This window comes from Nipponia nippon, unplaced genomic scaffold (genome assembly GCF_047370975.1).
Source record: "Nipponia nippon isolate SJK-2023a ecotype South Korea unplaced genomic scaffold, ASM4737097v1 scaffold_4, whole genome shotgun sequence".
Classification (NCBI taxonomy): Eukaryota; Metazoa; Chordata; class Aves; order Pelecaniformes; family Threskiornithidae; genus Nipponia; species Nipponia nippon.
This window is the reverse complement of record NW_028262358.1, coordinates 3403546-3427616: the sequence shown is the minus strand read 5'-3', so window position 1 is coordinate 3427616 and position 24071 is coordinate 3403546. Positions and strand designations below refer to the sequence as shown.

Sequence of the window (24071 nt, the reverse complement as noted above, 5' to 3'; positions counted from 1 at the left end):
GCAGAGAACTGACATCAGTGAGGTACATGTAAACTGTACCTATACCCCATGAGTTGAATTCAAGTCCCCTGCCATTATATGGATTTTTCTTTCCAAGTAATAGACTACACGACGGGACTGAATGATCCAGAAAGACGAAGAGCATTGCAGAATGTAAATTACTGAGCCAAACTACCCAAGGCGGGCACAAAAGGCGTTCTGCTGCACATTCTATTTCTCCTTCAGAAGGGGATAATAAAAAGCTGGAGCAGGAGAAGAGTTGATGCATACAGGCTGAGAGGAGCTTAAAAATGCACTGAAGACCAGAGAGTGAGCAGAAACAGGAGCGGTAGAAAGGGACAAGCGTTGTGTTAAACACGCGGCGCCCTTAAGAGAAAGTATGCCTCATCCCCCTCCAGTAATAAGTGCACCAAGCCCCATCCTTTATTTACTATATATGCACATATCTTTGACCTATATTTTGAGAGCCATTAAGAATTCAGAATAAGGACAAACAAAAATGAGGAGGAGACTTTTTTTTTTTGGTGGTGGTGTTTTTCCTCCTCTTCTCTTTCGTGTTAAATAGCACAGCCTCAAGCCATTCCTTACAGTTGCAAACATGTTCAAATGAGACCTTCAAAGACTGGAGGCTGAACTCTCCAGGGTGGACTCTCTTGTAATCATTGGGCTAAGCATAAATATAAAATTGCTGTAAACTACAAACTTATATAAAAGAGAATGTTAAATATCATGCCACCAAGTCAACAGGAAACTGAAACTATCTTACACACAAGTCACGGTCATGATGCACACTGCGTTCGCATCAAAACGTAACTTGGTTTCCTCCTGTTTATTCTTCTTTTCTGCTTATTATTTCGTGTGACAATGAAAGCCCGTAGGAGAAGAAGAGAGGCAAAAATAAGACAGTCGTGGTAAGAACATCACTTTCAACTGCCTTTTGCCCTCCTAACAGCATCAGGAAAACAAAGAAAATAACCATACACTGCAAGTTTATTAAGTAAAAAAGAAGGCGAGAACTCCAAAAGACAGCACAATCCAGAAACAGCAGATTTTGTATTAAACAATCAGCGTATTCCTTTTTAAAGATGGAGCTTTTTCTTGTGATAAATAATCTGAGAAGTACAGCCCTTTAGCAGGCAATAATAAGGTATGGCATGCCTGCCTGCCTACACAGCCTCACCACTTAGTAAATCGTCTCCTACTAGATGAGTTGGAGCAACTTGTCCCTTTTGCCCCAAATATGCGACGCTTCCTGCAGTTGCCCCCATGCATCTCAGCTGATGACCAAGAAAAGAAACAGATGAATCTTCTCTTTCTTGAACTAATGAACAACTAGATTTTTGTGACATGTGATTCCAAAACTAATCATGGCATGATCAAAAATATGTAAAATGCAAAAGAATGCTGCACTACCACCGGCTGTAGGGCAGCATTACAGAATTAGCTGCAGCCAGCTCTATCACATGTACCATGATGCACATCGGAGAATTTTTTTTCCCAATGTCATAAAAGCCAAAGTGCATTAAATGATAAAAGTTCTCAAAAGAATGCCTATAGCCACAATTAACAGAATATGTTGCATTTTAACTAATGTCTTTAGCTAAGAACATCCTAAACTCTTGAAGTTAACAGTAAAATATATTCATTTAAAAGCAAAGAGATGAAATAAGAATTAATAATAAACTTGCTGCTTGCAAAAATGCTGCTTTATAAACAGCATATTTACTAAAAGCATGTTCCCAAGAGCCCTGTGTTCCAACTATAACACTTTTCTTTACAATTGTATACTCTGAATAATAAATTTGGGCTTAAAGAGCTTCCACATTTTGTTGCACCCAAGATCTACGCAGTCACATCACACGAAGCCGTGTACACTTCTAATCCTAGGCTGCCCGCCTAAGCATCGCTGTAATTTATGCTACGGGCATTTCTTCTGCAGATGCTGTCTTAGTGAAAGACAGGGACAGCAGAGGGGTCCACATGCAGTAAAATTCAATTCCAAGTACAAATAGATCTGTATGTGACAACGGGCTGTATTTTGACTGAATGGGAAAGCCCAAACATCTGCCTCTGAAAAACGTGACAGTATGATTTCTCAGCGAAGTTGCACTAAACATACGAAAAACAAAGAAAACTCTCAATTCATGTACTACCTGGCAGAAAGAGAGAAACTAATAGCTATAAGGGCTTTGATTAATTAAGTTTTCACTACAGTCTCACTTTTCAGCAAGCTGCCTGCGTTGCTCTACGTCTTTGAGTATTCATTCTCAGAATATTCACTAATATCATTTAATGCTGATATAATTCGCTTGGCAGAGCATCAGAGAGTTTTGGCTGAAATAAGTACTTCTAACATTTACAGACCCCTGCCCCAACAACAAATCCAAATGGAAGCAGCTGTTCTCCTGCCTCAGCGTGGAGCTCTTGTTGGCATCTTGACCACAGCCGCAGCACGTCTGCGAAGCCTGTGAAAAGACTTGACTATAAGGAAAATACCATAATAGTTCAAACCAATAAGGACCTGATCTGTATCGTGACTCCTCTGTCATGTAAGAAGAAGTTTCTTTTGTTCAATTTTAAATTTCATTTAATGCATCTATTGTTCTGGTATGGTTTAAAAACGTAAAGCTGAATAACTTCGTGGTAAAAATTACAGCATATAAACTTACCACTTTATCTCCAACATTTCTAGGATACTGAAGAAGAAGCAGAGTTCCTCCTTCCTCCCCTGCCACAAACAACATCAGCCTTCAGAAAGGTAAAAATAATAGGTAATGCTCTGTGTTGACACTCACACAGCTCCTTTTGGGAATGAAGCTCCTGGTATTTATCAGATCCTACGATACAAATTCTTAAACTACTGACACAACAGGTGTGCTGACCTGCCTTTCCATATAAAAACACCCAGTTCCTGGAATATTACAAATTATTAAAAGTTAATACAAAAAGTTTAAAGTAACTTAGAAGAATTTTAAATAGCAGAACTCATTAAAGAGAGCAGCATTGCTCCGTTGTGCACAGACCTGGCTTGGAGAGGAGCACGACAGAGGTGACTAAGGAGGGATGCTAACAGCCATGCAGCAATTTTAACTGGTACTATAGCAACACTGATATCACAGTTTTTTGTCTGGCTTTGGTGTTGTATCACAGGGCAATGATTTTCAAAGGCCTACAAGGATTAGATGCCCAGCTCCCACGGACATTCATCTAATGCTGAGCTCTTCAACATCCCAGCTCAGGTGCAGATAGTAAGTTGTTGGAATCCTATTGTCATGGCCTTAAAATGGTAAGCGCAAAAAGGTATTCATAAGACTTGAATCTTTAAGGTGAAATTTTCCCCAGGAGTCCTAATTTTTTACTTTCATAGGAGTGGGTTTAGCCCAATTTTGAAAGAAAATCTGCTGTAAAACTATTAGTCACATTAGCGAGCTGTCTCAGGACTGGCTTCCCATGTAATACAGCGATGAAGACAGCGCACCAAGTAACCACGCCAAACAGATCTGTGATTCCTTTCCTATTTTCTGATCTCAGTTTCAGCCATAAGATACGAACCTCTGTCAACGAAAAGAGGAGGCCCAACAGAGATATGTTCTTAAAGAATGGTTAAAATGAAACCTCTGCTTAAGCATTTCGCTGGATCACATCCAAATCAAGCCCCAATTCTTTTTGTTTTGACAGTTTTGTAACATAAAGTAGAAAACACATACAGTAGGAATACAATCAAAGTCCTTGCTACTTGACTATCTGGAAGTCTTTCCTGTTTATAAATAGTAAAAACGTATGTTTATGTAAAGGGAAACACTGATTTACTAGAACTGATTGCTTCACAGTCTAATTACTTTTCAACTGGCTGTTCCAAATTAAGATGTCATTGATGGCTTTTTGTGATATATTTCATTTTAAGCAAATTTATTCTATAATAGAGTACATCATAATGGAAAGCAGAGTTCCCACTCTTCCCTCCTCTTTGTAGCCTGATATCTTGACAAGTAAATTAAATTTAGCAGTTAAAATGCTTCCATTAGTAATTTTATTAAGTTAATTAAGGAATCTCTCTCTCTGAATTTTAACTACATTCATTTCAGCACAACCTTGATTTTTTTTTTTTAATTCCATATATTTAGTAACCATGATGGTTTCTAGGACAAACAACTACCTATACAACGTACTTGAGACTATGACAAACTTAACTAAGGAAAAAACCAAAATATTTTACAAAACCAAAACCTCATCTCTAAATTCTTTTGCTTTACAAAAAAATAAGACTCTCCTACTCAAATCTAGGGAGAACGTTTGCTATGAGCAATTCCAAAAATCTACAAGCCACAGCAGAAATTACACGTCTAGAACACTTAAAATAGGTAAAGATGTGTAAACCAGTATTAATAAAATGAGAATTAGCTGAACCCTCACCTGTTGCTTAAGCCAAATTCATAACTCCTGGTTCATGGGAAGTCTACGTTTTATAAATAGTGCCTTACCTTTCATTTACCTTTTTCATCTTTCAAAGACAAAGCATGGATATAACCAAACATTATGAAAACAACTGTTCTCTTTTATATCCCTCCTCCCTGAAATGTGGGGCTGCAAGAAATCCCCTGAGATTTTCAATTGTCTCCAAAGCAAAGAAGTCTGGGTAATTTATATCCAAACTAAATTCAGATATTGTAAACATGAACTAGTAAAGTGCTTCATTTTTTCAGTCACCACTGCTGCAATATGCAAGAAGCCTCTTGGAACATTTTCTGATAGTGAAAATTGTAATTTATCTCCTCACCTAAAGGAAGGGGATTTTTCAATAAATAGTCAAACATTCAATTTGCCCCAGGACTAGGGCCAAACTAATGATAACGTCCACTTGACATTCCATGGTCTGCTGAAAAGAAGCGTCTACAAAAAGTAATACACGATTATTTAAACCCAAACACTAACCGCAAGGAAGGCTGACATTCATTGTATATGACAAGGCCACCCAGGGGCATGGCTCAGCACAGGCAGATTAACATGTACAGATGTAATAGTGCTCCCTATCACAGCTAAACATGCATAAGTATAAGGAAGAAACAACAACTGTGAAGGGTGAATTATTTGCTGTACAAAAGATCAGCTGATACAGGTATGGAAAAAAAATTCTGGAGATGGCAATATTAAAATGGAGAGAAATGCTACAGGACTCATTGATCCAACCTGATCTTAATAAAGGTCAGGCAACACCTCCAGACAGTCCCTGATGTACTAACGGACAGAGAAAGCTCGGGAGAAGTATGGTTTATGAGTATAGGGGAGAAAAATCACTTAGATGAAGCAACTGTATAAGGGGCACACATTAAATTAATTACTCAACTGTGAACTACTTGGACATCTGCCATTCTTTACTACAGGACTGACCAACCTGTAGCACATGAGCCCCATGTGGTTCAATCCAGCTCCCACATTAGGGCAGCGTGGGCTGCGCTTACAAACGCATTTCTTCTCCGAATCTCTGGTTATCGGCGGCAGGGCTGCCCTCAGTCCCCCACCCCACAAAGGGGCTGCTATTGGCAGCAGCTGAACAAATGCCAGGACTTGACCCTTCCTACAACTCCCTCCGGTCACACACGTACTGTGATTCCCAGCCACAGGGACATATTGTTACGGGGACCATTAAATCAGCACAGCACTTATTCTGATCTTCCAGGTCTATACAGCACCTCTCAAACTTCTGAATGCTCCTCACAAGAGCTTTCCAGCACATAGATGACGTGACAGGCAAGAAAGAAGAATGCTACGGATGACGTAAAATTAGAAGTCTACATTACTGCAACACATATCGTCTCTAATTATGTCACAGTTGGGCTGCAGATAAAAATAGTCATAAAATTGACTACTTAAAATCATATTCATATTGTACTGATGGAGAATTGCCTATTGAGATGTGGATCCTGCCTCACAATGCGGTTCCAAAAGCATTAGGTTCCTTTTGCCAAGTGTTTTGGCGGAAAGATAGGAATGAGGTCAAAACATGGCAGAATTTCTCTACAAACAAGAGCAAACACAGAGACTGTGGTTTTTTCATTAGTAATGGTCAGAGGACTTTGGATGAAACTTTTCCCAGCATAAATGACTTTTTGTTATAAAATTTGTACCTTATAATTTATTTTTGTGGAAATCAAAAAGCCTTAGACAAATCTGCCATTGAGAAAACATAAAGTTCCTCAATTTGAATAAAAATCCTTTGCTTCATGTTAATAAATCAAAAGATTTGTGTTGTCCCCCCACCCACCCAATTAAAAAGTGGACACGCTGCATTTAGAGCAGGATTTCAGTCATGGAATAAGAAACTAATAAAACTGGAAAACGCATAAGTCCTTAAGTCTGTTTTTCCTATTTCAAAGCAAAATTAAGAATAGCTATTATATCATTCTTGATGTATCATTGGCATTAACAAAAAAAAAAAAAAAAATAGAGGGAGAGAAAGAGAAACAAAGAAATCCCCTGCCCACATCTCCGGTGGTGGAAACTCTCCACATTTCTCAGGCAAGATATTTGAGTGCTTCAGTACGCCCGGCACTGCAGATTTCTCATGCACCTCATGTGAATACCTTGCTGCAAGCTGATTCTATTTTGTCCTTCCCCAGGCTCTGGCCATGGAAGGCATATTGTTCCTTTCTTCTCTACAAGAGAAGTATTGAAGGAGGAAACACAAACAAACAAACAAACACCCCTTTCCATATAATGAAGTTTTGTATTTTTTAAGGGGGAAAGAGCGATTATGTCTCAACTTCAAAGGAAGGAATGTTGAAAAGCAAAACTTTGTGCAGTGGATAAATTCCTTAACACTCCTCCTCTTTTTTTTTTTGTTTTTTTAAAATACCTGTTTCTAATACTTAGACACATATACAAGCTTGCAGAAACAACCAACCGCTCTCCCCACCCCCAAGATTTAACATTAATTAATTACCTTCTGAATCTTAATATTCTGAATTGATTTACAAATAAGAGTGATCAAGATATGACACACAAGTTCTCAACTCATTTGACCTGAAGCCTAAACTCTATTTTTACAGGTAGAAAAACAATAGAACAAATAAGCAAGCAAGCATAAATAGTCTCAGCAAAGTGATTTTCAAAAGCAGACTGGACCACGACTTCTCTCATTTGCATTCCTTGCCCCATTGTTTTAGAAATATTCTGCACCTGCATTTTAAACAGGTGAATGAAGCTTCCAGAACTGATGTTATGGGCACAAAGATTTTTTTTTTTTTTTTTTTTTTTGGGGGGGGGGGGGGGGGGGAGATAAGAATACCTGCAAAAGAATCTAGAACTTGCACATCCCTGACTTTCCTAATTTTTAATCATCTTTTTCACTTTCTGGTAGCTCACCTGAGCAACATACCTTTGTAACATGGCACTTTGTTAAAAGGTAAGGGACAGTATGAGACAAGTTAAAGTCAACTTCTCATTAGGCTTGTAAGATCTGCAAGTAGGATATTAAACTACAAACACAGGAATCCAGATTTTCATTACATGGAGAGGAGCAACTTGCCAAACATTATCTCAAACAGGAGGAAAAAAGCAGAGATGTAAAAACAATTTATAGGATTAAATGCCTCAGACTCTCCCATTTGTATTTTCAAGAATGGGGTCAAAAAAAATGGTTCTTTGAACTGTGTGTCTCTACTTCCATCTGCAGTCATCCACAAGTGTTATCTATTAAGTGATATTAAGAACAACAGTCTCTCTCTCTCCCCCAGGAACCCACTCTATTCCTGCACTCAGCCAACCCAAAAAGTCTGGCAATGTTTAACCCAAACAAATGTAATATCTTTCCCTAAAAGTTCCTGCTAGTCTGTATTTTCTTTCATTAAATCCAGTGATTAAAGACTACATGAACAAATAAAACAAAACCTGCTGAAAACAGTCACCATTCTAACTTCTGTTCTCCTCTACCACAAAAAAGGAGGCCATTTGCAAAAGCCACAGAAACACAAAGCTGGAAAGGATCACGAGAGGTCAGAGAGTCCATCCCTGGGCTCTGAGGCAGGATCAGGTATATTTGCATGGTTTTTAAACAGGTGTTTTTCCATCCTGTTATTTAACACCTCTAATTGCAAGGTTATACAGTGACTCTCAGCAGCCTATTCCCATGGTTAGAAAGTTTACATCTGTACTGAAAAAAAAAAAAATCAGCCTTGCTAATAATTAAGTCAATTTTTTCTTGTTCAACACTCAAATATGGAGAAAAATGATTGTCTCATAACCTTTTATATTTTAAGAGTATTCAAGTGCCTCTCCCAAACTACTTCCTTCTAAGCTAAACACACATAACTATTTTGACCAAGAGATTTTATACTTCCAACATACCTTGCTAAGAAGGTCCACAATTTTCATTTCTATCTGTACTACATCTTCCATGATACATCTCAGAAGAGTCAAAAAGAAAGCACCAGTTTGCCCACCGTTTGCAGTCTGAAAAGTCGCATCAAGTTGAGACTTAGAGGCAGTCAGTCCCCTTCTCCACACTCACACCACGGCAATTTTCTCTCTTTCATAGATTCAATCAGCTATAATCTTTAAAGCAGGAATACCAGACTTCTCTCCTCAGTCTTACAGAACCTCTAACACATGGCATTGCCTCACCTGAAAAGCACCATTTGGCAATTTGTACAAAAGTGAAGAGAGATGAGCTTAGATAAGGGTTCGTTTTTCTGAGACTCAATCCGGACACACAATTGCAACACTTGCTGGACAAGGCTAAGAGCTGAAAAATATACACACTTTCTTTTGCAGAGATAGAGGATACGCTTAACCCCACAGACCCGAATCACTCAGCATGCCACCATACCTCAGAATTCATATTCTGGACACTCCAGTACTTCCCAGTCGAATGCTAACATATACACACACAACTTCTCATAAGGTTGACAACGAAAAAAATACCCTTAGTTGGTTGTGGAGATACAGAACTCCTTTTCTCCTCAGCATTAAGTTATCTTTTAATGTCTTATCAATTCAAAAGCATGCTTTATCTCATAGCTGTTTCCTTCAATTAAAAACATACATATGTAACTCAATGGCTTTTACTGATGTGCACCGAAATTACAAAGGAAAAAGACATATACAAAACCAGTATGAATCTTCCAATAACATACACCATACACTGTAACAAATAAACAATCCTGTAAAACTTAGATATCAGATATAAACTTACCATGGCAGGAAAGCCTCTGTATTCTCCACAGACGTTGTTCCACTGGTGTTAGACAAAGGACTTTCCCTGCCCATAGGTAGTCACTCAAGACTAGCTCAAACCAACTGAAGGAAATCTAAAAATCAAATCTAGCCTTCCATAATTTGATTTGTAGAAAACCGAGGAACAAAGCTTTACAGAGTGATTTTAAATAAATCATAATTAATTACATGTGCAAATGCATCAAGTAAATTTGGATGCACAATTAAAGAACTAATCACAGTTTGGAAAGGCTGAAAATTGCAATTGCATGCTGAAATGGCCAGCCTTGCCCGCAGGCATGCCCAGGTGTTTCTGTTTGCTCGGAGAGTCAGGGATTGGTTTCTTTCTAACGAAGGACCCACCTGTTGAAAGCACCTGAGTCAACTTGCATTCAAAATTAAAGGACTGGGTTTTGTGTGTGTGTGTTTTTTTTTTTTCCTAGTGGGTCAAATATAATCATTTTTTAAAAGTGTATCCAAGAAGATCTTTCCAGAGTATCAACCTGGAACAAAATCAGTCTTAATGTGATAACTGGAGATGTAAAACACACATTCATTTAAAAACATTTGACACAATTAGAAATAAGTGCTTCTCTCCCAAACTCTCATGAACACCAACACCTTGTTTTACTCCACTGCGAACCCACCCTAAACAAAAAAGCACAATGATTTAGCTAGTGAGCATTCGTGGAAGTTGACAGAACACCAAATTAATTCTCATCTCATTTACCCTATGTTAAATAGAAATATTGCATGAGCTGTCAACTTTATTTCTTAAAGACCTTCCTTTCCATTCCAGTTTTATCCTGCCAGCAAGTACAAACAGCACATTGAGATGTTTGGAGATGTTATCTCATGATATCAAATAAATACACTTTTAGGTCAGAAGGGACTGTTATCTTTATCTAATTTGATTCCAAACCATATTTTCCCCATCACTGGAGCCAGGTTTTCACCCCCTGTTTCTCAACTGCTTTGCTGGATTGCTCCTGCTTTACATAATACTCTTGAAAATTTTCCCATCAAAAGCTATAAAAAAGTGCTGCTGAATAACTCAGAAAACTTGTTTGCAGAGATTTAACTTTTCAAAATCTAACATACAAACTTCTTTTAAAGAAAAGTGTAACCCTCCTATTACTAAGTCCTATTCCAAGTTTGAAAGAGTATCCCTATCAGGGAACATACAAGTTGACACACAGGGATGACTTCGGGGTCAGAGGGGGAGGATTTTTTCTTTTCTGGTTTTCTTCTGTTATTCTTGTACTATAGTAAAGGCCCCTGTGAAACAGAGCTCGTAAATCCAACAATAATATAAATAATAACTTAGAAACTAAGTACCTTATCTGAATTACATGTGCATTTATTATTTAGAATATGCTGAGCTATGGTAAGCAGAGGAGCACATGAAAACAAAGATGTGGGGTGTAAGAGAGAGACAGCACTTCATGCCTTTACTGTAATGCACGTCTGGACAGAAATAGCCGAGACAGAAGAGCCGAGACATTTTCTGTTCCAAGGAGCTTGCAATCTAAACAGCTGCTGATCTCTAACAAACCTGTTACTTGCATGTTTACAACTCCCATTCAAGCTGTGCTGTTCACTGGTATTTACCTGACAGGGTGGGCATTGCGCTGCTATATATAAATAGCAATTATAAACTTATTACACCTGTACATTAAGCATCTTTCCAGGCATGCATATGGTCAGATGGCAGCTGACAGTTTCATAATTCTCCAAAAACTCTCGAGGCTGGCGTAATCCATGGCTAACACCCATTTCACAAAAACTGGCAGTTTTGGCCCTTCAGAATTTGAGGGGGGTGAGTCCGAGGCAGCTGTAAACACAATCATACGGAGGTGGACAGGTTGTGATTATGGAGCACGATAGTTTTCTCTGGGAGGCGTATGGGCGGTGGAATTATAGTTCTAATGAAATTGTCAATAGTAATCCTGTTACTGGGAGCTTGAAAACCCTGTTTAATGAACTAGACAGTAACAAAGAAAATAAAAATACTTTAAAAGCTACAGTATGAGAAAATGCTAATTGGTCCAGATTTCATGTCCATGATGAAACGCACAGGGATGGCATTACCACCGAGCAGTATTATGACCTACCAGGGGACTGCTGTTTTGTCAGACCTCGTGTAATTATCAACTGGAAATGGGGGCTTGCTTTACCCGCACAAATTCTTTGTCATGCAGCACATAAAATGGTCAAAAACATAGTCATGTCTGCATGGAAAAGTTTGCAAGGTTTTAAATAATTTGATGCCGAAAGAAACACTTATTTTCAACTGGCAAGAAGGGATGAATTTCATGCCCTGCCATGATTTCTAATGCCCTTGATCGCTATTCACAGCAGACCAGAACAAGCGATGTGTAGTACCAAAACCTTCGCATAAATAGTGTGTTTTGGGTTTAGGGGATTTCTTTAAGGAAACTATATTTTCTTCTAATTTATGTGACTAAGGTGCTGCTGCATGCTTCACACAGAACATATAAACGTGAAAATTTAAGTGGCACACAACTTTTTTGCAAGTAATTTGTTTTTGTTGGGAAGGAAAGCAATGCAGCAGTACAGAGCTGAAATCTTCACTAGTTGCCTGTATCATACTGAGACCAACTAGAGCAGAATCCCAGACACAGCAGAAATAGCAAGATAATTTCCTCAGCCTACTGTTGTGAAATTTAGTAAATGATACTTCCCCCCCAAATGAGACAAAAGATTCGATTTGTCCACCCCAGTGGATAAAGGGAAAAATCAAGATGGATAGTTTCACCTGTAAACCTTTAATAACAATACCTCGTTCTGGCAGATCCCAGAACACTTCTGAAGCGCTTTTAAAATATGGGGAAAGTGAGATGAGAAAGGACTTGCCTTTCTCACAGCCTGTTAGCAGCACAGCAGCAGGAGCGGTGTCCTGAACCCCAGACAAACGCCCCATTCGCGAGATTACAGTCGCTCCTGTTTAGTAACAGTGTCAGGGCCCAGAGCATGTCCCCCGCTGACTGACTGGGGACCAGCTGGGGACCACCCTGCTCTGCAGGGCTGTACATCCCTCTGCTGCAGCCCTGCAATGAATCCCAGCTAGCCAAGACAAAAACCAGAAACCTAATCTAGATAAAAGAAGATTTTGCAGAAAGATAGCCTAGAGGTTACAGATCCTTTTAGGCCTTTTGATAGACACATAAAGTGATCAGGACTCAATATAGGGTCACATTTGAGCAACAGAGCTGCTGGACGCAAGTTACGTCTGAATAGATGACTGGACCATTCAGTCTCCCCAGTGACAACTTCATCTATATTTTTTGTTTCAGCCAAAATGCCCAATGCTTACTTGTAGGGGGCTAGCTCCAGCTTATATGCAGCATTATTAATCAAAATATGCATCTGGGAACAGAGGTTAGCAAATTGGATGCAATTCCCTTTCACTGCATGCAGAGTAAGAATTAGAATATGAAAAATGTCCTGGTTTTCTATAGGTACCTTCTGACTAAATATACAGTCTAAACACCAGGATGAAGATCCGTAATTCTTGCGAGGATGGCCATTTGCTGTTGATAACTCCTGATATAAAAGGGACAGGGACATCATCATCTTTACATTCAGCAGAGGACAATGCTAGTTGTATTCTTTCCATGGAGAAGAAAGCAACTACAGCAACATGGGCCTCCTCTACAATAATTTCATCTGACATCACCTTAGTCCTCTTTCCTCAGGCACTTTGTCCCCATTTTAAACTTTCCTCCAACACAAACACTGATTTAAAGCCAAAATCTGGCCTGTGCTGCACGAGGTGCTGATTTCAGATCAAGTGACTTTACTCAGGACTACTCTTGCGAGTGTAAAGGGAGGAACGGCTTGATGCATTGATAACGGCACTAGGTCCAAAAGTCTAAGTGAGGCATTGTCATTTGCAGAGGAAATCCAGTTATACAAAGTTTTTTGATCGTTCATTATTCAGCACAACATATTAATCAATGTAAATATGATCAGCGCAGTCTGGGAGAGTGCTGTCAGGCAGTTAAAGGTGACATTGAAGCAATGTACTTCCTCGATGAAGATGTACCAAACCAACACTAAGAGGTGGCAATGAAAGTAGCAAGGAAAGTCATCGGCAGCTAAGAATGTCACAGATTTTGAGGACGTTTCCAAGGGTCAGGACAAAGACTCTGATGTTGAAGCATGTGGCTGCTATTACTGGCTTCATCATCACTAAGAATTCCAAGGAAGATATCCTCCTGTCACCAACAACATGGTCCTATTCTTGAAAATGATTCAAAAAACCGATTGGACATCTCTAGCTCCTCCTGAGATGGAAAAATGCCACTAGAATGTGCCAATAATAATTAAAAAAAAAAGCATAAAAGAAATAGAGACACACCTATGGGGATTTATCAGGAAACCAAATTCTGACATGCATATTACTTAGTAATAATAACACCTGGCCACGCATAAATATAAAAAATTCTATATTTAGTAACCATATCAGCACTAGATTTTATGAAGAGAACAGATACAATGTCCTTAGATTCGCCCACATTTCCCATGACTTCATTTAAAGAAGAGTTGCAAGAATATATTATTTACAGTTATATTATTCGATTTTGTTTCTAGTAAGCCTATTATTACAGAGGAAATATTGTGCCTAGAAAAAACACAATGCTACAGTACAACTCAACTGCATCGTCATTGTCATGCTGTTGTTGAATCAAACCAAGCTCAGTTACAGGAGGACTCAATCACCTGCACGTGAAGATGAGGACTGTGAAGAAAAAAGATGAAAAAAGTACTTGTCTTTGATGGACAGAGACTCTAGTTACAGAGACTGACTTCTGGGTCCTCAGGAGAAACTGACTGAAGGTATTGTTAGAGAATATTTAGGTCAGAGTGAAAGATCTGTTTCTCATATAGCAGGCCCTGCAGATGGTGGAAGAAAGCTGTAATATGTCAGAGTTCACAAACTGCTCAAACTCTGGTGATGAAAATTATGGCAGAGGACATGACTGAATAGATGTTCACAGCTCTGTACTCAGCCCAGTTGTCTTAGACGTGCCACCAGACGCTCACAGCTAGCATCACTCTCAAGTCAAGGTCATTTAGCACTAGCATTATTAATCTCTAGGATAGGAAAAAGAAAATGGGCCCAGCAGCCATTGCAGCAATGGCCAGATGCATTGTCTAGACCACGCGTCTCAATGAAAGATAACATGTTTGGTCAGGAACAAGTGAGTTTGGACAAGAACTCTGCACTTTTCATATTCTTATTTACACTATGATGAAATCCATTCCACATACACATGGGTGGTTATGATTTTAAAGAAATACTAGCTATGTTTTCACAACTTCTCTGTTGGGCAACTCCACTGACCACACACAGAGCTGCCAGTCCTCTCTTTTGGTACCCTGTCTTCACGCACCCGAGATGCACCACTCTCATTTTTGCTGCCCAGACTAGACACCTGGCTCTTTCATTGTTGCTCACTCTCTGCTCAGCAGACCATTATTCCAAATCCCTCTGTTTCTCTTGTGACAGACAATTTGTACTCAAGCATTCATGTGAAGCTTTGTATTAAGGATATGTAGAAACAAAATATAAATGCAGTTTATAATCTTGTGATTAAAGAAGAAGTTGTTTCGGACACCCCCATCAGTGTAGGTGAAAATGCAGTCTATAGTTTCAACCAGAACAGGACTGTAAATTCAAGTGAAACCATTTTCTGTGCTTAGAACTTTCATTCCTTCAAATGTATAAAATAAGTAAATAAACACAATAAAAATTCCATTGTGTACTCCAGAAACCTGAAGATTGGCTTGTCTCAGAGTACCAGACAAAGAACAAATTTCATAAAAGGTTGTTGATATAACAAATATGATGACGGAGGTGTTCACATAGAAATAACAGAGTTGAGAGAAAGCTTTGCGTAGAGAGAAAGGACTTTTAATACACTTATAAAAAATGTTATACGTGGACACAAAGAAACTTGTTGAAAGACTGTGGATATCAGTTTAACATAATGCAATTGCTTTCTACCCTGTGTGATTTTGTATTTTAAACAGCCAGGTGTGAATCCAACAGAAGGTTTGATGATTTATTTTTGCTTATTTATTTTACTGCAGGAGGAAGAATAACTATTGGTCTAATTAATGAAATTGAAATAGCTACATCACAAAGAAGATGAGAGTTAAAGATCAAAGTGTGACTGAACCTTGAAAAGTCACTTGGGAGCAGATTTACATGCAAGATCTGAATCAGCCAGATTCAGATAGCCTGGGCTCGCTCTCAGTCCTTATGCTATTTTTCCCTTCTGATTGGCTTTCTGTCTTGAGAGATACCTAAACAATAGGAAATGTTATGCACTGGGGCTCAGGAGAAAGATAGCCTCCTGGGGCCTATTGTGATTTTCAAAAACACCTACCTTCCTCTGAAACCAATAGCAATTAGGTGCTTGTTCATTTTTTAATACCTAACATGCAACTACCTGCATTTGCAGATACCAAAATACCTTTAAAACTAAATCCTTGATCTTGCTCTGAATTTAACCACTTACATGACACAAAAGTACTTTTAGGGGAAGGAAGCAATAGGAGAACTGCAGACAGGGAAAGCTGGGAGTGTGATGTGGACACAGTCGGAGTTTGTTGTCTAGACTTGGACTAGGTTGTGAGAAACCTGCATGGAAACATTGGCATCTTTGCTCACGTCCTTTGTTTCTTGAAAGTCATCATCTGCAATGGAAATCCCTGCAACCTTTTTCAAACTACTGGAAAAGAGGCAAAGGAAAATCCAGGCAAAGCCTCATCCTCCCCATGCAGTGATGTTTGGTCAGAGCATTCTTTGGGTGCAAGACAGCCCGTATCACCCGTACTCCCTTGGTGTGGAGCTTCTCTGGGACTTGGTGCTGGGCTAATACAGCAAAACTAATGAGAAAGCACAACTGAGCTGTGTTTCTCAGTCCTACAATCCAAAACAGAACTACCTGTGAAAATGCCTGGGAAAGGGAAGGCTAAAGGACACAGAAATGTAATGAGTATGAAAAGACAGGGGTAAGAACTCAGCTGGGGAAAGGATGGTAAACACATGAGAGTGATGTGTGAGAAACAAATGTAAATCCTGTGAGATAGGAGGACAAGTTACCATTGTAGAAAGGCTGCTCTGTCTCTGCTGCTTCTTGGTTCTCTGGGACCAGGTACACAGAGAAGTGACAGTAATTCCTCCCTGTTTCATTCCCGATACCATCGATGGATTGTCTTCTCTTTTCCTTCCATCACCTTTCTTTCTATACCTATTTCATGATTTCCACCAGCCTGAACCCACAAATATTACAAAAAAAAAAAAAAAAGAAAAAAAATCCTTGTGGGCATGACATCAACATGCCATGAGAAAATATTTGCGAAAGCAGGCATGGGGGTTGCAAGTGCACAAAACAAAGTACTCCACGTTAATGCAGAAACTCTTGTGGAAACTTCATTTATCCTTTATATGCTCCTTTCAGTCAACACAGCAACTGTGCACCAGCTGTGGAAGGGCAAATCATCCTCACAGTTCAGGCTCAAGTTGCTTTCCAGAGACAGAAGACAGTCTTATGGCTCTGACAGGGACTGAAGGGCGTCACCATGGGACATGGGCTGATTCAGTTCCTGTGGAGTTCTCCCACCCAAAGCCCCGTAGTAACCAGAGGCCAGGGGTGTGCAAAGCTGGTGCTTGGAAGAGCTTCTTCCAAGCTGTGTCTCCAAACCCACTCTTGGTTCTCTGCCAAGCTGTTAACACTGGTTCGGAATGACTTGCCATACTAGTACTCCAGTCAGGCCATCTCTGGGATGACTCCCGATTCATACATACATATAAGAGCAGAATAAGATCTACACACTGCTTTGCATCACATCCACTCCAATACTATACCTATTGGTATTGGTCACTGTTTATTTCATCACTTGATCTAGTACTCTGTAGCTTATTCTACTACCTACCTTGCATGTTGTGAGACCCCTTAATATCATACTTCAAAATTTGCTGATATGAAATACTACGTACATGTGAATTATTACACTAATACTAGGTTTTAAGAGTTGTACTCTAAGAGCTCTAGTCTTACTGAAGCCCAACATTCATTAAAAGCATTTTTACAGAAAATAGATGAAATTGTTCATGAAGCATCCTTGTGTTAAAGTTCACAGGCTCAAAATCTAAGCAACTGGGATGATAATATATCCTCTTAATCTAATATGTATTTACAAGATCTGTGCAAATCTCTACAAAATCTGAGTTGTTTCCCAAAGAAAAAATGACTTAGCTCCTTTTTGTCTGTACTAAATATTCAGTGCCAATAGGCGAGCATGCATGAGTAACCCTAAAATAATAAACCAGTATGCCCGCATGAGAAGGGGTGAAAAAGAAAGAAAACAGATTTTAAGTTTCATCTTCTAAGATTTTTTTTGTGAGGAAAACTAAGGAAAACACTCCATTTCCCCATAAAGAGATCTACAAAGTTTCTCTTAAGGTTTACAGACAAGCAGCTACTCTATGACATTTTCCATTATCCACTTGTGTTGTTTCCTAGTGAAAAAACTACCCTGTTAAAACCCTTCGGTTCCCCTCCGACATCAAGCCGAAAGGAAACTCCCACCTGCAAGAACTCCTCTCTCCGCAGATGCTCAGTCCCAGCTTACGCAGGGCTGAATCAGAAGTAAATCTCAGAGTGCCAGAATGAAAGGCCAAGGAATGTCATCTATGATTACAAAGGCTTTGCAGCAGTTCCTTCTGAGCATTTTGCAAAATCCGTATGAATCACAAATGCTGGAGTTTCATTCATTTGTTCTCTGCTAGAAACTACCTAGTTTCATGGCAAAACATAGCACAAAGAGAGTTTCAGCTCCAGGTTTCCTGAAACGGGCTCCTGACTTGCTCAGAGAGTTCATGAACTTCTCCCAGCATTCTGGGTTGGGTCCCCAATGAAAGCAGTCGAGCTTGGCTTGGACTCGTTAATGAGTGTGTACAGCATTGAACTTAATAACAAAAATCAGCAGTGATCAATGAAGTGTACTAGGAAAAAAGAGAAGGGAAACTGGAAATGTTTGTGTTTCCTAACCATGGCATTTTTAAATGCTATGATAAGGAACTTGGTTCGTTTTCTCAGTCCCTAGTATGGTAAACATCCTTCCTTTTCTGAGTAAGTGCAGGGCCTAAGCTTTCTACCAACTTTTTCTGCTCACTTTAAAACTTAACTTCAACAATATAAACATTGGTGCCTATGTGCAAGGTTGAAATGAATAACATAGCTATTTTGTTTAAACAGACCATGCTGAATCTTTAAACTTTTTTAGGTGGCATGACCAGTGGGTTCAGGAATGCAGTCTGTTTGGACAGTATAAGACCTTTGTTGTTGTTGGGGAAACTCTGGCTTGATGCCTCTATCTGTCTAAATAACTGAAATAAAAGTGCATTGAAATTAGAAACACATGCGGTCTCCAGACTTGTATTTTCACTGTGCAGGATAAATGGGAACTTTTCATCTCTCTCTGAACTATTCAGGCACACAGTGCCATGTGTCTCATTAGCCAAACGATAGGTTCCCCTGAACCTTCCAAGGAAAGGGAAATGGGGTTCCTGCCTCCAATAAAAACATTGTACTTTCAAATACTAGCCAAGAACATTCATTCTTTATGTACCTCTCCTTTCCTAAGTACCACCAGTCCAGAAGGCCACCGAAACGTGTCAGTTTTAGTGGTGTTCCCTGAAAAGGAAGGGCCTATTGATGCATTTTAGCACATAGTTGTTGCACAGCCAGGCATAGACTTATTGCAAATTATATTTTATACTTCTTGTTTTATCAAATGAAAATGAAATTAAGAAGGGTATGTAGTGACAGCACAAGGGGTAATGGCTTTAAACTGAAAGAGGGTAGGTTTAGATTAGATATGAGGAAGAAATTCTTCACTCTGAGGGTGGTGAGGCACTGGAATAGGTTGTCCAGGGAAGTTGTGGATGCCCCATCCCTGGGAGTGTTCAAGGCCAGGCTGGATAGGGCTTTGAGCAAGCCGGTCTAGTGGAAGGCTTTGTCCCCGCCCATGTCAGGGAGGTTGGAACTAGATAATCTTTAAAGTCCCTTCCAACCCAAACCATTCGATGATGATGATGATAATCCTGTATGTGAAATAAATTACTGGGAGAAAAAAGGAGCCTGATACACTTTATAAGCTATTAATAACTGGCTCTTGCAAATATCGCTAGTAGGTAAACTCCTGTTATAATGCTTTTTGCAGTCTTATAAATCGCAATGTAAATGGATTAAGATAAACCTTGAATTCCAAGTCTTTCACGTACCCATTAAAAAACATAAATATGGGCTGCCCCAAGAGAATTAAGAGTTCAGTGTCTCTGTTGTTCTCGAATGCTTTATTAACATGCTTTTTGCATCATTTATGGAATCGCAAGCAGCGTAGTGTTGGGAGCAAATGCCCACGATGCAAGCCTTTTCACTACGGGTACATCTCTGACCTGAACAATGATCTCCCATCACACAGCGGTAATGCCTTGGCAATACCTGAGACAGAGTATATAACCAATCCTTCAGCTGCATTCCAGTGGACAAAAAGAGCACGTTGGAAGGAAAAGGTTTCCCTTACCCTCTCCACTTAGCCTTTTGCACCTTTATGGAAGTCTTTGCATTACACGTGCCTGTAGCAAGGCTACAAATTATCCTTTGCTTAGCTTTCCGGTGTCAGAACGAAGCTTCTTCCCATATCAGCTGCAGAAGCAATGCTTTAACTCTACCCTTGGATTCAGCAGTTTGTGCAGAAAACGAGCAGAGAAAGTATAGAGTTATCGTAGTGGTCCAATATTACTCTGTTAATGGATATTAACATCTTCCAGTTACACTTAAACACATTTATTTTCTGGCTATAAGTGTGCATAGAAATATTTAAACGATAAGACTTTTTATGATACTTCAAGAAACAGCTAGCCTATTTTGACAACAAACATATAAATGGTTGGAGGTGGGTGCCAAGATATTCTGAATGTCATATACACAGAAATGTTAAACTTTTCTTTAACACCTGTGGAATGCTCAGTGATTTCACAGGGAGATGCAGTACAGTGAAAGAAAATCAATGCTAATTTATTCTGTTTTTTCTGGGTTTTATTAGATATCTATTTTTCAGGACGATGTCCCTACACATGTTTTTAAAATCTCGTGTTCACTACAAAATCCTTGGGAAAATGAGCACAACTATAGTATCACCATGAGAATGACCATTCTGAGAAAATGTTTCTCAATTCCTATGTTCATGAAAATATTTATAAATTTTGAATGTCTGAGTGTTTTTATAATCCTACAGCTATTTAGTAATTTTCCCATATTAAGAATCTCAAAAACATTTTCAAAATCTGAAGTATTTTATTTCATGTCAGGCTGATCTTTATGCCAGATTCTGATTCCTCTTAAAATATTCCAGATTCAGGAACGCATGCACCAATGACAACTGAAATATATGACATTTTTCAAAATGCACAGAGAGGAGAATTGGGTCAACTTTGCTTCTGGCAGCAATCTGGAAATTCTGTAAGAACCAGAGCCCTCCTGAGACCTCACGACATAAGCTATGCAAGAACATCCTTTGCTGAAGTTTTTCAACAAGTCTACCTACAAACCATCACTTGTCTCTGAGCATGAAATGCAGATACCAAGGAAAAGCAAAGTAACAGAGAAAATGTCTGAAGCTCTAAAAAGTTTTAAAGATTCATGTTTTGAAGATCCCAGTCTGTCTTACAAACCCCAGACAATTCTGCTGGTCTAGTAACCATCTCGGAACTGAAGTCTTCCGATATCCAAATTCAGCTCCGATGTTCATTTGCTCTACGGACTTGAGCACGACAAGCAAGGCTAAATTCGGCCATGACATGACACATATAACTGTATGGCTCCCACACCGGATTAACTGAGTCTCAGGCTTTCTTATGTATTATGTTACATTATATTATATTGTATGATATGCACGGTCATACATTTCACTCCCTGAAACAAAAGGGAGCAAAATTATCCCAATGTTAAAAACAGGCAACTGAGACTACTGAGCTGACTAGCAGCACTCTGACAGTTTTCTTATGAAGAATTAATTAATTAAGAATTAAACAGGTAAACCCATGTTTCCTGCATGTAGGCCTTACTTTCAGCAGAGCATCCTTCCTACCTCCCTGACTTTACAAAAGGCTCCATCTTCCTCCAAAATTCAGGCTCCAATTCTTAATTTTCCTAAATATAAATATAAATTGGAAGTATAAACATTATGTTCAAAAGCACCAAAACAATGGTGATGAGGGACAAAGAGACATGCGCACTCATGCACTCAAAAACTGTGAGAATAATGCTGAATGTGATTTGTATAGGAAAAATGGCACCTAACATCAAAATTATTTCAAACAAAATGACTGATTCATTCCCAGGGAGAGGCAACGATCTTGTATATTCAAGCACATCAGGCAAGCAGAGTGAATTCTAATACATACGTACTATTGTAGTTTAAGATAAAAGCATGGAGTCCCCAAAACATCCTAGAAAATTAGCATTTGAGTTCTGGAGACCGGAGTAAGCTGAGTACATTTCTGGGGAAAAAAACACCTGGCTTCACCAAATTATAACTAGCTCCCTCTCATTTAGCTACATGGAAATGACAACTAGACTTTTTAACACAATGCGACTGTCCTCCCTACACCTCTAGCTGCTTTTTTTAGGTCTTGCTGTTTGTTCCAAAACACACAGGACAAGAAGATGAAGGAATTCTGTGTATTTATTACTGGTGCAGATCAGATTTACACCTGACAGCCCAGAATAATGACACCACACTAGCAACTAAGATATTCTTGTTTCAGAACTGAGCAACTTTTTAAATCCCCTTTTAAGCTTTGCAGCCACAGAAGACTCTTAATAATTGATTATAATTGATTTTAACCTTGTCCTAACCTGGGCAAAATGGCAAAGCCAATCATCTTTGTCCAGATGGGATATGAGAAAAGAGCCCCCAATACACATCTTTAAAAGCTCCAGACATGAGCAGAAGATAAAATATTTAGTCTGCAGAAGCCTTGACCTCCCAATTCTAGCCAGTTTTGAACTTGAATTGATTTCCGACAAGGCATCTGGGAGATGATTACAACAAAATGCACTAAAGCTGGGCAGCCTTTATTTTAACATCCCAGCAGCTTAACCTGTTAATAACAGCAATTGTTTTAGATACAATACCAATTTCTGTAACAGACACTAGAAATGGATAACAGCAACAGAGTAACAGCGGCAATGTACAGTATTAGAGCACAGCCATTCACAATCCTCTCGTTAAGGTTGTGTCAGCACTTCCATTACAAACCCCTGTTTTCAGGGGTTTAAAACTCAGCTGCGAAAATACCTGCCAGGGCTGAGACGCTGCAGATGAGTGGTCCCGTCTTGGGCAAAATGCCGACTGAAGCCGAAGGGAGTTTTCCCTGAGTAAGGGTAAGCACAATCAGAACTTGGTCATCAGTCAGAGAATTGATTATGAAATGAGAGGTGAAAATACTACAGAGCTACACATTTCTTAAAGACTAGCTATGACTTTGCTCACAGGACGAAAAAGGCTTTGCAAGTAACCATGTTCCAAACAAGGACACCCCAGAGGTACTTCCACTTCTGCATAACCTTAAAGATATTCTCATACTTTGAAAGAAAAAGCCAGATTTGTGGATTACTCGCGGATCAAGACTTGCTGACCTTATTCATACAAGCAAGTCAATGGAATTACTTTCCTGAATGGATGAAATAGGATATGGCCTTATGTTGTCATAACGTTAAAACCAGACATCATCAACACGAAAATCACACTTGTATCTAAAAAAAGACCTAGCATTACATAATTTCTCTCCTGTTTTCACTTATTTCCATGGCATAGTCAGTATCTCCTACAGTAAATGTTTTATGTCCTAATATACTTGTTTATCCTAAACTCACAGCAAACACTGAAGCAAAGAATATAATTTACAGACTATATTTTCACATACCATAAAGGACGATATCGCCGTCTGCACATGGAACACAAAACAGAAGTATTTATAAACTTCCGAAAATAAAATCAGGAGACCACAACTGAAATTGGCAGCAATACTAGGCAGATAGAACGGCTTATACCTACTCTTGTTTCTTCCTATACCATTTGTCTGGTATCAGGTAGTCAGCACCTTCAACTCATGTGGTTTTCTTTAGTACTTTACGATTTAGGTTTTATATTAATAGAATATTAAGGAAAAAATAACTTTTACAGAGATGCTGCTGTTTGAAGAATTTGCAAGGCAAATGTCAGAGGTGTCAGTACTGTGTATATCCCGTGAGGCTCTAGAAGCAAACCCAAAGTGTACTATATTATAAACACTGTCTAATCCAAGTAAAATTAATAAAGTGGTGGCACAAACTGTTGTTTAGTTGGGTGGGGTTTTTTGCAATAGTAATCACTATTAAAATATTCCTTATTTTAATATGCAGATATTTCTTTAAGCATAGACATTTTAAGCTCAGATATCATATTCCATGCAGTGCATGAATTCCTGAGCATGTTTTGTGACTTCACCCCTTTTCCATTAGGGTTTGAGGATAAACAAGTGTGTAAATGAAAAACAATTCTGCATTTATTACTAAAACAATATTGAGATTTTCACAAGTAACCCTTAGACAATTACAGCTGTTGGTACCATATTTTCACCATGGAAACTTTTGTTTTACTTAACAATTGAAATTACAATCAGATGTGCTCATCCCTTGTTGAAGTAATGAACAATGGTACATCTGAGAGAGAAATTCAAAGTGCATCATTTATCTTATCCTATTTTCAATTAG

At 38.9% G+C, this 24071-nt stretch overlaps 1 long non-coding RNA gene across 6 annotated transcripts in view; it reads right to left on the bottom strand.

The window, feature by feature from the left end:
* Positions 1 to 24071, bottom strand: part of LOC148053065 (uncharacterized) — a 511817-nt gene that overhangs the window by 270495 nt on the left and 217251 nt on the right. Inside the window, exon 1 of one of the 6 annotated variants that reach the window (XR_015708550.1) lies at positions 9191 to 9305. The exons of the other annotated variants lie outside the window; for them this stretch is intronic. This is a non-coding gene — a long non-coding RNA (uncharacterized LOC148053065). Of the gene's footprint in view, positions 1 to 9190; positions 9306 to 24071 lie in introns of those variants that run through there. 6 annotated transcript variants of the gene reach the window in all.